The following is a 16,786-nucleotide window of genomic DNA, read 5'->3' on the forward strand; positions in this document are numbered from 1 at the left end:
GGGGGGGGGGGGAAATCGCTCCGGGCCCCGCCCTCACGTCAAACGTTATGACGTTGGGGGCGGAGCAATGCCAGAACAATGAAGGGGTTGGCCTGGGGGGGGGGGGGGGGTGTTGGCGAAGAAAACCTTGCTAGCGCCCGTTTCATTTGCTCTGAAACGGGCTTCTTTTACTAGTAAAATAATAATGTACAGAATAGAACACAAATTACAATAACTTCAAAAAAGATATAAAGAAATTAGAGAAGGTGCAGAGAAGGGCGACAAAAATGATAAAAGGGATGGGACGACTACCCTAAGAGGCGAGGTTAAGATGGCTAGGACTCTTTAGCCTGGAGGAAAGGTGTCTGAGGGGTGATATGACAGAGGTCTACAAAATAATGAGTGGGATAGAGTGGACAGATGTGAAGCGTTTGGTTACGCTTTCTAACAATAATAGAACCAGGGGACACAAGATGAAATTAGAATGTGGTAGGTTTAAAACAAATCGGAGAAAGGTTTTCTTTACTCAGCATGTGGTTAGACTCTGGAACTCATTGCTGGAGAAGGTAGTGACGGCAGCTGGCCTTGCTGAGTTTAAAGGGGGTCTGGATAGATTCCTGAAGGAAAAGTCCATTGATCGTTATTAATTTTGGGGTTTTTGCCAGGTTCTTGGGGCCTGGATTGGCCGCTGTCAGAGTGCTGGGCTTGATGGACCTTTGGTCTTTTCCCAGCGTGGCAGTGCTTATGAACTTATGCACTTAAGTAACCAGGCATTTAGACTATCTCAAGGACAAACAAATTATTTAAGGTGGATTCAACCTTGTTAGCCAATTACGTTGCATATGCACCTCAGTAGCACACCCTAATCTGGGCGCCAAATACAGAATTTGGGGGATAGTGTGTACTACTATCTATAGACAACATTTGTGTGACCAGAGCCAGACACACCCTCAATACTTTCTGTGTTTCTTTACAACTAATGTTGCATTCCTTAGCCAAAGAAATAAAACAGAATTGTTCTAGTAGGAAATAGAATAAGACGAGATGAATTGCGAGAGGAGATGCGGAAGGAAAGAAGAAGGAAGAAAACTATCCCATCAGTGGCTTGCAATCTCAAGATATGTACAGGAAGGTCTGTAAAGCCCTGGGACTGAAAATGGGAGTGTGAGGGGGATATACAGAACACTGCCCCTCACCCTTAAGAAGAATCCCTTAGGTACTGCGAGTCACCTTAAAACCCTTAGCCCCGCCCAGGGAGGAAGTGAGACAGGAGGGGGTGGAGCCGAAACCAGGAACTATAAAAGGCAGGGCCAGAGTGGGGTCAAGAGGGCCCAGAGGGATGGAGCGAAGGCTACCGCATACATATTCACTGCATACCTGTGGAACTGGAACCAAAACAGCCAGGTAAGCAAAGTTTAGCTTGGACCCTGTAGCTTTGCATATTGGATCCAGCCTAAGGCAGGCTGACTAGTGAAATGTTAAGAACTGTACTGATAACTATGGGAAGCCAGCATAGAGCCAAGAAGTACTGTTTTACCAAGAGACTGTAGTGAATGCAGTGGTCCTGCAGGGGCAGGCCAAGGAGGACATTCTTCTGTTCAAAGACTAATTTTACACTGGATTTCTCCTTCCCCTGTGAACTCAACAGGACCCCCTTCCTAACACCTTAGGGGGTATACAGAACACTGCCCCTCACACTTAAGAAGAAAGGTCCTGCAAATCCACTTAGTCACCTCTCCAATTGGTTCAAAACTCTGCTGCCCGTCTGGTCTTCCACCAGGGTCACTTTACTCATACTACCCCTCTCCTCAAGTCGCTTCATTGGCTCCCTATCTGTTTTTGCATCCTGTCCAAACTTCTTCTACTAACCTATAAATGTACTCACTCTGCTGCTCCCCAGTATCTCTCCACACTCGTCCTTTCCTACACCCCTTCCCGTGCACTCCGCTCCATGGATAAATCCTTCTTATCTGTTCCCTTCTCCACTACTGCCAACTCCAGACTTCGCGCCTTCTGTCTCGCTGCACCCTACGCCTGGAATAGACTTCCTGAGCCCCTACGTCTTGCCCCATTCCTTGGCCATCTTTAAATCTAGATTGGAAGCCCACCTCTTTAACATTGCTTTGAATTGTAACCACTCGCCTCCACCTACCGTCCTCTCCTCTTTCCTCTACACATTAATTGATTTGATTACTTTATTTTTTGCCTATTAGATTGTAAGCTCTTTGAGCAGGGACTGTCTTTCTTCTATGTTTGTGTAGCGCTGCGTACGCCTTGAAGCGCTATAGAAATGCTAAATAGTAGTAGTAGTAGTAGTACCTTTAATAAATGTTAATTCCACTCACTCGAACCTGCTGCGTGGTGTCACTTTATCCAGGCCCCGAGCCCAGCTCGCTCAGGATATTGCAGGGAGCAAATGCAATACAGAACTTGAAAGATATTTTTAAAAGGCAAATGGAAAACTATTCATGGATACTGTAGTTCTGGAATATATTATCATTATAATTAAAAGAAAAAACAGGAATATTCTACCATCAAATCACATGGCAGTCTAACGATCACAGAAAATAAGATAAGCCCATTAAAAATCCTCAGCACACATAAAACCTTTATGCTTACTAATTTTCTAAAGTATGTCTTCAGTAGAACTGTTGGAAACAAATTAGGTAGGTAATTATATGCTAAATGCAGCACCAATAATCAGAGGAACATTAATCATAAGCTGGGGCAGGATGTGACAACCTCGTCTCCAAAACTACGTTGGCACACTAATGTATTCTTGCTGTTCAGACTTCAGATCAAATCTCCCTTTGGTTGAAGATAAGTTCCACCTAGCTCTCTCTCTCTAGTTCATTAGTCATCAGCTTATTAGCATTCGTAAGCCTAATCTACATCTATACAGAATTCTGATTTTTTAGGATAAACACTCCATACTGTACTACATTTCTGATTCGGTTCATCTGTCTCTAAAGGAGTTGCCCCAAAAGGGGCAAGCTTCCAGATTTGCCTCTGGATTTCGGAAAACTCAGGAGAAAGTCTGAGGATATGTACACGTCGTAACACAGTTAGGATGGAGACCAGTTGGACTAGCCATTCACCATGACCGCTCCCCTTGCGTGCTACTTCGGCCATCTTGGAAGTCTGATGAACTCATGCTATCGTACTCTGTCCATGGATTGCATTTTCTTTCTGCCCTCTAAGCAGTGGCGTACCAAGGGCAGGGCAGTGGGGGCAGTCTGCCCCGGGTGTCAGCACAAGGGAGGGAGCTCCGCTTTCGCTGCTCCCACTAAAAGGCCACTGGCGCCGCAGTCCCCACCTGCTACCCTCAACTCCATCGACAGCCCTCTTCTCCCTGCCACCCGGCACCCTGCCTTTTTTTAAAAAAAAATCTCTGAAGCAGCGGCGCAGTGCCTCGCGTCTGCATGTAAAAGAAGCGGATCGCCTCATCGGGCCTTCCCTCACTGTGTCCCGCCCTGCTCTGATGTAACTTCCTATTTCCGCAAGGACGGATGTTCTAGTGCTCACTGTAGTGTTTAAGATGCTTTCCTTTTCCTTGTGTGATTCGTAGAAATTACTGTTTATGGTATGGTAGAATTGCTCTATAGGTCCTGAGTGTTTTGTATTCTCGGTATGCCTAGTACTGGATTTTAGAGGGGGTGCTAAAAAAATGACCAGCCCTGGGTGTCAACTACCTAGGTACACCACTGCCTCTAAGGCTTCTTATGACTAAGCCAACACTCAAGCCCCAGCTCCCATTACCTGTCCATACCACTGTGCTTTGTCTGTCCCAAATATGTTTAGACATAAGACATAAGCATTGCCACAGTGGAACAGACCAAAGGTCCATCTAGCCCAGCACCCTCTCTCCGACCAGTGGCGTACCAAGGGGGGGGGCGGTGGGGGTGGTCTGCCCCGGGTGCACGCCGCTGGGGGGGGGTGCTGCGGCGCGCGCCTGGCTCCGAGTTCGCTACCTTCGCTCGTTTGCTGCAGCTCCCTCTGCCCCGGAACAGGTTACTTCCTGTTCCGGGGCAGAGGGAGCTGCAGTGAATGAGCGAAGTTAGCAAACTTTTCAGAGCCGACAGGCGCACGCCACAGGCCCTCCCCCCCCCCCCGCCCCCAGCGGCATGCACCCGGGGGGGTTGTCATTTCGCTGGGGGGGGGGGCGCTGCAGCTGGGGGGGGGGTGCATCGGCGATCCGCCCCGGGTGCCATCCTGGCTAGGAACGCCATCAGTGTCATTACTTCTGCCAGCAAATTATTCCAAATGTCTTGCATCCTCTCAAAATTTTCTCCTGTTTACTTTGAAGCTTTTCCCTTGAACCTTCACATCCTGCTCCCATTACTTGCTCTTGAATTTCCCTTTTTCTATAATAGTCCACCTTCCATTACGTTTTTGAGACCTATCAAACATTTGAAAGGTTTTTTGTTTTTTTTCATGTCCTGCAAGTGTCTCAAATCTTTCTTTGCAAATCTTCCCCAAACGGCTTCTAACCTCTACAGTCTCCAATAGGGATATGCACAGGGCAAAAATCTTTGGTTGGTTTTCAATCTATTTGAACTTTTTTTTGCCTAAATTTTGATCTTTATTTGGTTCATTTTACAAACTTAGGAAGTCATTCTATATGGAGCTGTATAGATTTAAGAGGCACGCAGGTGCATAAATGCTGGTAGTCTAGTTATTTATGTATATATGTGACCACAAACACATTAATAATCCAGATATGCCCTACTCTCTTAAGTGTGTGCATATCTTCAATAGCCAGCACTTTGCAGGTGGACGTTTATACGAGGGAGCCCATAATTTATAGAATAGTAGAAGTTACAAGCGTTATTTCCCAAGTCTAGTTGGGCTGATTTACGGTAGCTCTATGGCTGGAATAAATGCAGGACTAGATTCTATAAATGGAACCTTGAAAATTCAGCACCGAAAATAACACGCTTAGCACTAATCTATAAGCCTCACCTAAAGTTTGACGCAGTTTATAGAACACGCGTAGCGCCCGTCCCCATGACTAAAATTTAGGCATGACCATTTACAACCACTAAAACCTGGTGTAAATGCTCACACCTTAATTTAGGCAAAGATCAGGTGTATTCAGTAACAGTGCATGTAATTTTATAAATGCCCATGACCCACACATGCCCCTCCCATGGCCACGCCCTTTTCTGAGCCACACATTCGAATTTACGGGCAACACTTTACAGAATACACTTAGAAAGTTGCATACATAAATTCTAATTAGTGCCGATCAGGCCCACTGAGGGGAGGGGCAAGATTCCCTTGTCCCAGCCTCCAAGGGGGCCCAGCTGACCCGGTGCCATGGGCCCCTCCATTTTGGGCTCGGGCCCACCCAACTACAATACCTTGAATGGCTGGTAGGGATACTCAAGCTCCACCAACCAAATAGCTTTCAAAGCCCAAACTTCCTCTAATGAAAGGAAGTCGGCAGGATGCCTTCTAGCAGCCCGCACTGGCACTCCCCGCATCCTCAGTTCGCACGCATGAACTGAGTACATGTGAGAAGTGCTGGCGTCAGTGGTTGGAAAGCATGCTGCCGACTTCCTTACACCAGGTGAGGTTCGGGCCGTGGAGCTATTTGGCTGGCGGGGCTTGGGCAGCCCTGCCAGCAAGGGTAACAATTTTAATGGGAGGGGGAGGGAATGGCGTCAGGGAGAGAGGAAAAAGGAATGGGTGGCCCCCAGTGGCGTACCAAGGGGGGGGGGGCGTTGGGGGCGGTCCGCCCCGGGTGCACGCCGCTGGGGGGGGTGCCGTGGCGCGCGCCTGTTAGCTGAGTTCGCTGACTTCGCTAACTTCACTGCAGCTCCCTCTGCCCCGGAACAAGTTACTTCCTGTTCTGGCTGGGGCAGAGGGAGTTGCAGCGAAGTTAGCGAAGTCAGCTGACAGGCGCGCGCCGCGGCACCCCCCCCCCAGCGGCATGCACCCGGGGGAGGGGGTGTCATTTCGCCGGGGGGGGGGGGGGCGCTGCACCTGGGGGGGCATCGGCGATTCGCCCCGGGTGTCATGCCGGCTAGGATCGCCGCTGGTGGCCCCAAAGTCCCCGCCCCATGGGCTGCTGGCTACTCCCCTGCGTTTGGTGCTGGGACCCCCTAAGAGTGTTTGCCCTGGGCCAGCTTTTGTCTCTTGGCGGCCCTGGTGCCAATTAGTGCTGATAAATGCTTGTTAGGGGTCAATTGCTGATTAGTTTGTTAAGTTAATTAAGTTGCACACACAAATTGGCTATGCACGCTGATTTGCGCGCACAATTTTAGTCGTTTATAGAATCTGGGGGTACTGTATTTTATGCTAGTACTCTTTTGCAAAGCGTGTCAAATTAGAACTACCGCCTGGCTACCACGTGCCCCGGGCGGTAATTCTAATTTTGACGCATATCCAAAACGCACGGCAGAAAATAATTTCTATTTTCTACCACGTGGCGCTAACCGGGCAGTAATCACCAGTGTACTCACGCTGACAATTAGCACCCAGTTAACGCATGAGACCTTACCGCTAAATCAATGGGTAGTGGTAAGGTCTGAGGCCCAAAATGCTGACTTTTATTTTGCCGCACGTCCATTCCCCCCCCCCCCAAAAAAAAGACACGCTGAAAAATGGACCTGCATACGTCCAATACACGCACCTACACCAGCGCAGGCCATTTTTCGGCGCGTCTTAGTAAAAAGCCCCTAAGTGCAATATTCAGCACTTAACCAGCTATGGGTTACCGCATAAAGATAGGACTGACTTTTATGCAGTCGTATTTATATGCTTAACCTGGCCAGTTAAGTGCTGAATAGCGGAACTTAACCAACCAACTGTCAACCCCATCCCAGAACTCCCCCACACAGCGGCGATCCTAGGTCGACTGCCACCCAGCCGATGCACCCCCCCCCCCGGGTGCAGCAAGGCCCCCCTGGCGCAATGACACCCCCCAGCGCATCAACCCCCCCTCCCCACCCCCCGGGGTACATTCTTGGCTGCTGGGAGCAGCCGCGAGACTCTCGGCTCCGCTGGCTCCCTGCCGGAACCGGGACAGAGGGAGCAGGGAGACAGTGGAGCCAACAGGCGTGTGGCTGCTCTCTGCACCCCTCCAGCGGCGTGCACCCGGGGCAGACTGCTCCCACCGCCCTTCCTACGCCACTGCCCCCACAATAACCAGTTTTCAGTTTGGCGCTAACCGGTTATTTACAGTGGCACATTCCCAGGATTCTATATATGGTGCCTCAGTTTCCACGAGGAAATCGAAGTGCATTCTATAACAATGCGTATAACTAGCTTATTCAGCACTGTTAATTGGATGCTAACAAGCAATTATCAGCACTAATTGGCATTGAGACATACACGCACAACTCGCTAAATGTATTCTATAACGTGGTGCACCTAAATTCTAAGTCACATAGTTGAAAACGGGGCATAAGAAAATTCTAGAAAAACCTTTTGGTTACTAAGCTGTTCCATTCTGGCTCTCGTTACCTGAAGACCTGCATTCTGTTACCTCTTACACTGCTTTTCGTAAGGATTTTAAAACCTATTTATTTAGGAAATATTATGCCTGAATTCTATAGAAATTTTGTTTTTTCTTTCCCTTAATATGTGTAACCCACTTAGAACCACCATTTGATTTGGGATTTAGTGGGATATAAGCACTATCTCATATCATATTGTGCATAATTTCCAATTGCCAAACCTACCATTCATTTCCAATTATACTATAGCACTGAAGATAAACAATCATACAATCTCTGGTGTAACACCTTCGGGGATTTCAGTCAGTTTGGTAGGTATTCCCTTTTCCGTGACTGAATAAAGATGGATTTGCAAGCCTGTGACTATTGTCTGCATTGTTAGAGGAACTGTAGGATTTATTTTATCTGTATTTCTTTCCATCTTGATTATCTGCCCCAAAGAATATTACAACCAAATTTAAAAACCCAAAGACAACAGCATACATTCCTTGATTAACTTAATGTATCTTACAAGCATTCGAGAGTTATCTCCTCCTCGTTGGGTCAGTTCCGCTGCATTATTTCTTCACCAAGCTGATGAAGAAAATATAATTCTCCAAAGCTTGTCAAAGATGCATTAAGTTAATCCAGTAAAGAGGTATCACCTACAACTTGCTTGTTAACCCTTATTTACATAAGAACATAAGCATTGCCACACTGGGACAGATCAAAGACCCATCAAGCCCAGTATCCATAATCCTGTCTCCGGCGGTGGCCAATCCAGGTCACAAGTACGTGACAAGATCCCAAAAGAGTAAAACAGATTTTATGCTGCTTATCCTAGAAATAAGCAGTGGATTTTCCCAAGTCCATCTTCATAATGGCTTACAGACTTTTCTTTTAGGAAATTATACAAACCTTTTTTAAACCCTGCTAACTGCTTTTACCATATTCTCTGGCAACAAATACCAGAGGAATTGCACATTGAGTGACGACCTCTACCATATCGCCCCCTCATTTCCACATATCCAAGTTGACTAATACAATTTTCTATTCATTTCCCTGATGAAAGGCTGCCATGCTCCCACTGGAGTATTCCTGAAAATCAGTTCTCATTATATTTGCTGATTAAAGTACAAGTGCACTGCTTTGCTCCCTGCTCTTCCATCTCAGGTGTGCAGGTGAAACCTCCAGGGGACTTTTCAAGGTGTGGTGATTACAGAAGAGTTGGTAACATCTGCTACATTCACCTGATGTAACCACTATCTCGTGCAAGCCATTCACTGGACCTGCTCTCAGATTTACACAGCTCGGTGGACTTTATCCACTGGCATATCAAGCAACTTGTACAGTCGTTCTCTGTGTATTAACAACACCACATAAACAATATTAAAAATGTATTGATTACACTGAGCTGAGTAAATGCACCCAGTTATTTCAACTTAGTTGCTTCCAATGAACCTGAGCTTATAAAATCATGACTACCTGTCAGAAAACTTTCACTCACCTTCCTGCCAAAAGGAATAGAGCAGCTGGAAACCCCCCAGCTCTGAGCTCACACTTTTCATATGGCCGTATCCTTCCCCCCACCCCACCCTTTGAAAGCTGATATTGGATTTTTTTTCCCCCTTAGTTTTCAACAGAAAAACTGGTCAATATACCTTCTTTGTACTCTCAGGGAGGACTCAGCACACTGCAATATCACAGAGTATTCTGAAAGCTTCCCTGCCACTGGCTAGTTATCATAAGCAGATGCAAATTTCAGCACCAAGAGAAGAAACCAGGCAGCATGAAATGTTCACACATCTCCTTGGTGTTTACAGGAATTTCTTAATAATAAGCATATGGTACACAACCAAGCATAAGGCTTTATCAAAAATATCACTCATAATGGCATTTGTTCCCTTCTATTTGCAATACAGGCATGCATGAATTTCATTTGACGATTGTAGAGGATTTTAAGTTGCTTCAGACCAGGCAGATTAATTTTCACTCAAAACTCAAAGAAAGGTGCTAGTAGGGGAAACAGACAGACAATTTCAGGCGTAGGTAAAACAAAAATGGATTACTATTTTGTTCAAGATAGAAACTGGTTTAATTTTGAAGCCATTTTTACAGCCCAGTAAATCCAAAACCGATGGAAGACTCGTCAATAACCTTTGCTATGCTGATGATAACACATTACTAGCTGAAAGTGAAGATAATCTGAAACATCTGCTTATCAATTAAGGAAGAGTCTCAAAATGGGCCTGCACCTTAATGTGAAGACAAAAATCACGACCACTGGTAAAATCAATAAGCTCATCCATAGGCGCCCGGTATAAGAGGCTTGGACAGGCTAAGCCTCCCCTGCTGTGCTCTGAGAAGTTTAAATTGTTGATTTACCTCCATCCTCACAGCAGGAGCTGCAGTGAAAGCCCTCTAGCCTTGTGTAACCAATTGTAGAAATGGGTTTATGGTTTGTTTACCTTACTGCTGAGAGAGCAGGGGGAGGGGGGGTTGGCTGGGTTGCCAGGGAGTAAGGATGACTTCCTGACCTGCACTGAGAACAGATAGCAGCAGAATTGGACAACCAGACAACAAAGGTAGAAAAGATCATTTTATTTTCATTATAGTGTTTGGAATATGTCCACTTTGAGAATCAGGTGCTCAACATTAAAAGTTTACATTTATTTATTTACTTATTTATGGCATTTTATCCCACATTAAACATGAATTAGGGTGTTTTTCTACATGAGAATTGTGATATTATGATCCCTTGTTTCATATTGTTGACGGTCTGCATTTTCCATATGGGTGGTATATTGGTGTATTAGGCTCTGCCCAGTGTAATATTTATGGTACAGTAAGGTTCTGAGTGTGTTTTTGCACAAAGTTGTGCATAGTGTTTTGCAGTTGAGCGATTGTGGTTAGCATATGCTTTGAGCAACCACTTTATTCTTTGGCATATGATACATATCTAATATCTAAATTTAATAAAAGGTATTAATTGTGACTTTTATTTTTATTTATTTATTTTTGTGTGTGTTATCAGACAATTATGGATTTAAGCTCCACCCCTGGCCCCACCCTTAACCCCGCCCCCTTTAGCCTCCCCAAACAGTTGGGCCACCAACCGCCTATGAGCTCATCCTTGTTGGAGAAGCAATATAAACAGTGGAGAACTTCAATCTGCTTGGATCAATAATCAATAATGAAACATCAAACAGTCAAGACATCCAACAACGTATCACTCTTGGCAGAACATCAATGGAAGACCTAGAAAAGATCTTCAAATGCAGAGATGTATCTCAGCATACAAAGATTCAATTTGTCTAAGCTATGGTTTTGTGAATAAGATTATATGGATGAGAAAATTGGACAATGAAGAAAACCATTGCCTTCGAATTATAGTGCTGGCAAAGAACACTGAATACCCAAAGACCAAATCAATCAATATTATAAGAGATCAAACCTAAGCTTTCCTTGAAAGCTTAAAATAACAAAAAAACTTCAACTTTCTTTCTTCGGACACATCATGTGAAGAGAAAGATCATTAGAGAAAGACGTCATGCTCAAAGCTCAACGCAAAAGAGGAATACCAGTAATGTAATGGATCAATACAATAATGACAGCTATGATGCCCCTCTATCAACAATTAGCCACTAGACTGAAGACCAAACACAGCAAAGGACAATCAATATTATTTACTATTATTTATGACATTTATATCCCACATTAGCCTGAGTAGAACTCAAGTTCAATGTGGCTTACATAACAATTAGAAAAGCATGAACATGTTCAAAATATACTAACAGAAAATAAAATACATCATATAACGTTAGACTAGTAAAACTTGAGTTAGGAACAGATGTAATTAAATCATGAGTGGACATCAACTCAATGTCACATATCAAATCCAAAAACTTGTTATGGATACCGGAGATAGGAGAGGTTACAAGTCAGCTAAAAAAAATCTAATCTAATCTACAGCTTGTATACCGCACAAATCCCAACTAGAGGTTTGAGGCGGTTTACAGAGTTAAGAGATTCTACAGAGCAGAAGGATGAATTTAGGATAAGGTCATGACTTCAGTTTCTACACGACCGAATGTATTGCAAATTGACGGGAGAGGCAGGTAACGGTTAACATTTGTTGAATAATAGGGTCTTCAGTTTCCTGCGGAGCCGCATGTAGTTCGATTCTGAACGGACTACATCTGGGAGAGAGTTCCACTCAGCAATGGCCCGAAAGGAGAACATAAGAGTTGATCTGACATTATAAGCATCATTTCTAAGGGTTAATACATGCTAACACCATTATTGCACAGTATCTGCTGCAAAATTGATCGCATAAAACGGTAAATAACAGCATTAGCATGTATTATTGATTAGTATATGACCCTCTTAGTGTACTCTCAGTGTTTGGGGAATGATAATTGCTTAGAGGTGTAACAGATTTAAGAATAAAACGTAAAATACAAGTAAATGGAAGAATGGAAAGGTAAAAAACAAAGTTGGTCAATATTTAAACCTCTTACACAGCCAGCATGGAGTGCTGATCACACAAATTCTTTGCCTTAAATTTCCCAGGCTGCTGCATGGATACATTTTGTCTGTAAACACTGAAATACTGCCAAAGTGTATTCATTTTACCTAAGGAGGGGAGGGGGTAATGACATTCTAGGGTTGAGGACTAAATGTATCCAGAGAGTGGTGATATTCAGCTGCTATTTGGATAAACGTTATGTATATAATTGATCACCCCTATTTATTTATTTGCACATTTATACCCCACTTTTTTTCCACAGGGATGCAGACTCAAAGTGGCTTACAAGGGTGTATAAATACAATTACATGAAATTACATGACATGAAATAGGAGGGAAGGAACAGAGTGAGAAGGCACAGGGAAAAGGTAAGATAACAAGATGGCCGCCGATTAAACATCACGCTGTTGGCTAGCTCCGGGTGCCTTAGTTTCACCAGACTGAAAATAGAGCCAAACCGGTGCATCCTGTACATCACGCAGATAGCTAGCTACAGTAGGGCTGATTTCGGGCTGAAAGGGGTCTGTTACTGCGAAGAAATTGAGCTGACAGCAGGCCAGATCCGGCCACCGATCCACAGACTGTACACCGCGCTGACGGTTGTCGTCCGTTACCTTGACCGATCATTGAGGCAGATCTGGCCTACAATCGGGCTCAGCCAAAACATCACGCTGATAGCTGATTCCGGGCTACATCGGGTCACCGCTTGCACATCGCGCTTCCCTTCGCTTGTACATCGGGCTTCCTTTCCGGGGCCGCTGGACTCCTTTCTGGTGTCTTTCCCTGCATGCCTCCCTGCCCGAGAGTGGTTCCGGCGCTGCATCCTTCAGTTTCCATTCCTGCGTTGCGAAGGAGGAGCCCCATCTCGACGCTAATCAGCTGTTCCCTTGGAGTTGCAGTGATGGAGGTCCCTGGCTGGAGTGCCCCAGCGGTTGAGGCTGCGGAGGACGACCGTTGGCCCGCCATCTTAATTCCTGCTCTGATGGCTGTGTTGCTGTGGATGTTTGTCTCCAACTTCACTTGTTCCATCTGGGCCCTGCTGCAGTCCCGAATTGGGGATCATCTTGCTGGTTTTCTCTGTGTCAACCTGGTTTTTCATCTCTCCCCTTGGCCCGCCAAGACTTTCGCCGATCATCTTTGTCTTTTTTTCCCTTCCTCTCCTGTTCTCCCACTCTAATTACTAAAATGTAACTGTAATGTATTTATTTTGATTTATTTTAATTAGTTCATTGTAAGCCGCTTTGGGGCCGTAACACTATGGCAAAAGGCGGGGTATAAATGTACTGAAATAAATAAATAAATAACAGAGACTATCTGAAGATGGCAGTCAGAGATAGGCTGGTCTGTGTAGGACTCCAGATGCTGAGACCTATAGGTTTAGGGCCATGTATTCAACAGTCCAACTTAGATAAAGTGGATGAAAATACGCATAACGATAAGATATATAGATATCAGTAGGCAGGAGTTCTGCTGCCAAATACTGCCCTTAATATGTCTGAAAAAGAGGCCACATTTCCGAGGTGTGGGTCTAGTTTTGGGCCACCACTTTTTAAATAAAATATTGGTCTTTCCTTGTCTTTGAAATGCAAAATCCTGATTAAAATTGACACAAAAGCTAGATAGGCAATACATTCTTTGTGTGCTGTACAGAAACTTTCCTTCATAGGTAGTCTAGAAGGAAGCAGTTTGGTGACTGTTGCTTCACGCGACCCTGTTTTCAGATACTAGAAAAATACTTCCTGGTTTCGGTGGTTGATGGGATTGAAATTCTATAGCCCTAACACAAGAAGAGAATGAAATATTTTCATGTTTAAAACCAACAACTTTCTCTCAAAATACCAGTAAATCCCTTAGGATTTGTAAGGGAGTAATAGGGAGAATAGATGGCATGGATGGGCAAACTGGATAGGCCATATGGTCTTTATCTGCTTACATTTTTCTCTGTTTCTATCACTATGCAATACTGCTTTATTAACAAAATATTAAAATGCTGAATTTATCACCCTGGAACGACTTATACCCTAATATATTTATACATTTCTGATAAGGGTTTTCACCTAATGTGTGTTACGTGGAGGGGCATAATTGAACGGGGGTGCCCATCTCTAGGGACGGCCCCGGAAAGCGGCATCGTCTCTGACCGTATTATCGAAACAAGATGGGCGACCATTTTTCGTTTCGATAATACCGTCGGGGCCGGCCAAATCTCAACATTTGGGCTGCCCTTAAAGATGACCGACATTGGTTTTCGCCGATAATGGAAACTAAAGGTGGCCATCTCAAAACCAGCCAAATCCAAGGCATTTGGTCATGGGAGGAGCCAGCATTTGTAGTGCACTGGTCCCCCTCACATACCAGGACACCAACCGGGCACCCTAGGGGGCACTGCAGTAGACTTCATTAATTGCTCCCAGGTACATAGCTCTCTTCCCTTGGGTGCTCAGCCCCCCAAATCCCCCCCCAAACCCACTCCCCACAACTGTACACCACTACCATAGCCCTTATGGGTGAAGGGGGCACCTACATGTGGGTACAGTGGGTTTCAGGTGGGTTTTGGAGGGCTCCCATTTACCACCACAAGTGTAACAGATAGGAGGGGATGGGCCTGGGTCTGCCTGCCTGAAGTGCACTGCACCCACTACTGCTCCAGGGACCTGCATAGTGCTATGATGGAGCTGGGTATGACATTTGAGGCTGGCATAGAGGCTGGCAAAAAAATGATTTTTACTTTTTTTTTTGGGTGTTAGAGGGTTGGTGACCACTGGAGGAGTAAGGAGAGGTCATCCCCGATTCCCTCCGGTGGTCATCTGGTCAGTTCGGGCACCTTTTCAAGGCTTGGTCGTGAACAAAAAGGGACCAAGTCGGCCAAATGCTCGTCAGGGCCACCCTTCTTTTTTCCATTATCGGCCGACGGCCATCTCTTAACCATGCCCTGTCATGCTGACACGCCCCCTTGAACTTTGGCTGGCCCTGCGATGGAAAACAGTTAAAGCCGGCCAAAATCGGCTTTCGATTATACCGATTTGGCCGGCCGTAGGAGAAGGTCAGCCATCTGCCGATTTGTGTCGGAAGATGGCCGCCCTTCTCCTTCGAAAATAAGCTGGATAGTAACATAGTAGATGATGGCAGAGAAAGCCCAACAAGATAAACTCATATGTGCTACTTTATATGTATAACTGACCTTGATTTATCCTTGCCATTTTCGGAGCATAGACCGTAGAAGTCTGCCCAGTACTTTCCCTGCCTCCCAACCACCGGTGCTGCCACCCAATCTCCGCTAAGCTTCTGAGAATCCAATTCCTTCTGAACAGGATTCCTTTTATGTTTATCTCACGCATTTTTGAATTCCGTTACCGTTTTCAACTCCACCACCTCCCACAGGAGAGCATTCCAAGTATCCACCACTCTCTCTGTGTTGAGTGCAAAACTCTGTGTTAACTGTTGGGGGCATTCCCAGCACTTTGGGAAAGTAGTGGTGCAGGTAACACAGAGCGACAGTCAATATCACATGTTAATAGCCCAGCTGATAATACAGAACGCCATTAGCTTCTCTCCTTGAGTAGTAGCTAAGTGCATCGCAGTGGCATACCAAGGGCAGAATGGTGGGGGAGGTCCACTCCAGGTGCATGTTGAAAGGGGGTGCAGGGAGGAGCCGTGCAGCTCCTTCTGAAGTTACCTCCTGTTCTGGGTCAGGGAACCGGCGAAGCCGACAGCCGCGTGACTGCTCCCTGTACTCCCTGCCCCAGGAGGTAAGAGCAATGCGCTACGGGGTAGAAGGGGTGCGGGAGATGCGCTGGAGAGGGGGGATGATGTGCAGCGGCGATCCGCCCCAGGTGGCAGCAGACCTAGGAACGCCACTGATGCACTGCATTAATGCAGTGTTAGTTTCTGAACAGTAAAGCCACATTGAGCCTACAAATAGGTGGGGAAATGTGGGATACAAATGTAACAAATAATAAAGGTGCAGTTCCACACTATTTCCATGTTAGGTGTTTCAAGCGACGCTTAGCACATACTGTTAACTCACTGCATTGAGTGAAAAAGCACATTAGAAACTGCACTGAACACTTATCCCCTGATTCTGTAAAGGTCATGAAAAAATGTGCACACAAATTTAGCTGCATTTTAAATTTTTTCGTGAGCAATTTAACTGAATAACAAACCTATTAGTGCCAAAACTTGGCGTTTTTTTAAAAACAAGATATTATTGGAACTGATTAGATTTAATTGGGTGTTACTCGCCTAAACGTTACGCGCAGCCTGAAAAAGGGGGCACGGAAAGGGGACAGTCAAGGGCTTTTGGGGGCGGAACAGGGGTGTGGCTTTGAGTTATGCACGTAATTACAGAATAGCGGTGCTCCACGTGCAGCTATGGAATGCACTACCAACTGCTATGAAAAAAATACATGGCCTACTCAACTTTCGGAAATCCTTGAAGACCCACCTCTTTAATAGAACATACCATAATGATCCATCATTTGAACTTTAGTACAGTACCGCCTCATCTGTTATTCCATTAATGTTCTCTCTACACATGTTACTTTTATACACTATTAGTTCCTATGTTTCTTATGTAATTACTAATTGTATATGTTATTCAGTCATGGTGATACCATGACGGAGCAATGTAAGCCACATTGAGCCTGCAAATGTGTGGGAAAATGTGGGATACAAATGCAATAAATAAATAAATTTTCATTGGGGCAAATGTTCATGCCTACATTTATGCACGACCATAACACTTATGCGTTATTCTATAAACCACACCGAACTTTAGGTGCAGCTTACAGAATAGCACTTAAACAGGGGAGGGGGGGAGGGGGTTTTGGCACCGATT

General features: G+C 45.3%; 1 protein-coding gene across 1 annotated transcript in view; it reads right to left on the reverse strand.

The window, feature by feature from the left end:
- Window positions 1-16,786, reverse strand: part of TMCC3 (transmembrane and coiled-coil domain family 3) — a 113,817-nt gene that overhangs the window by 81,883 nt on the left and 15,148 nt on the right. The window lies entirely within an intron of this gene.

This window comes from Microcaecilia unicolor, chromosome 9 (genome assembly GCF_901765095.1).
Source record: "Microcaecilia unicolor chromosome 9, aMicUni1.1, whole genome shotgun sequence".
NCBI lineage: Eukaryota > Metazoa > Chordata > Amphibia > Gymnophiona > Siphonopidae > Microcaecilia > Microcaecilia unicolor.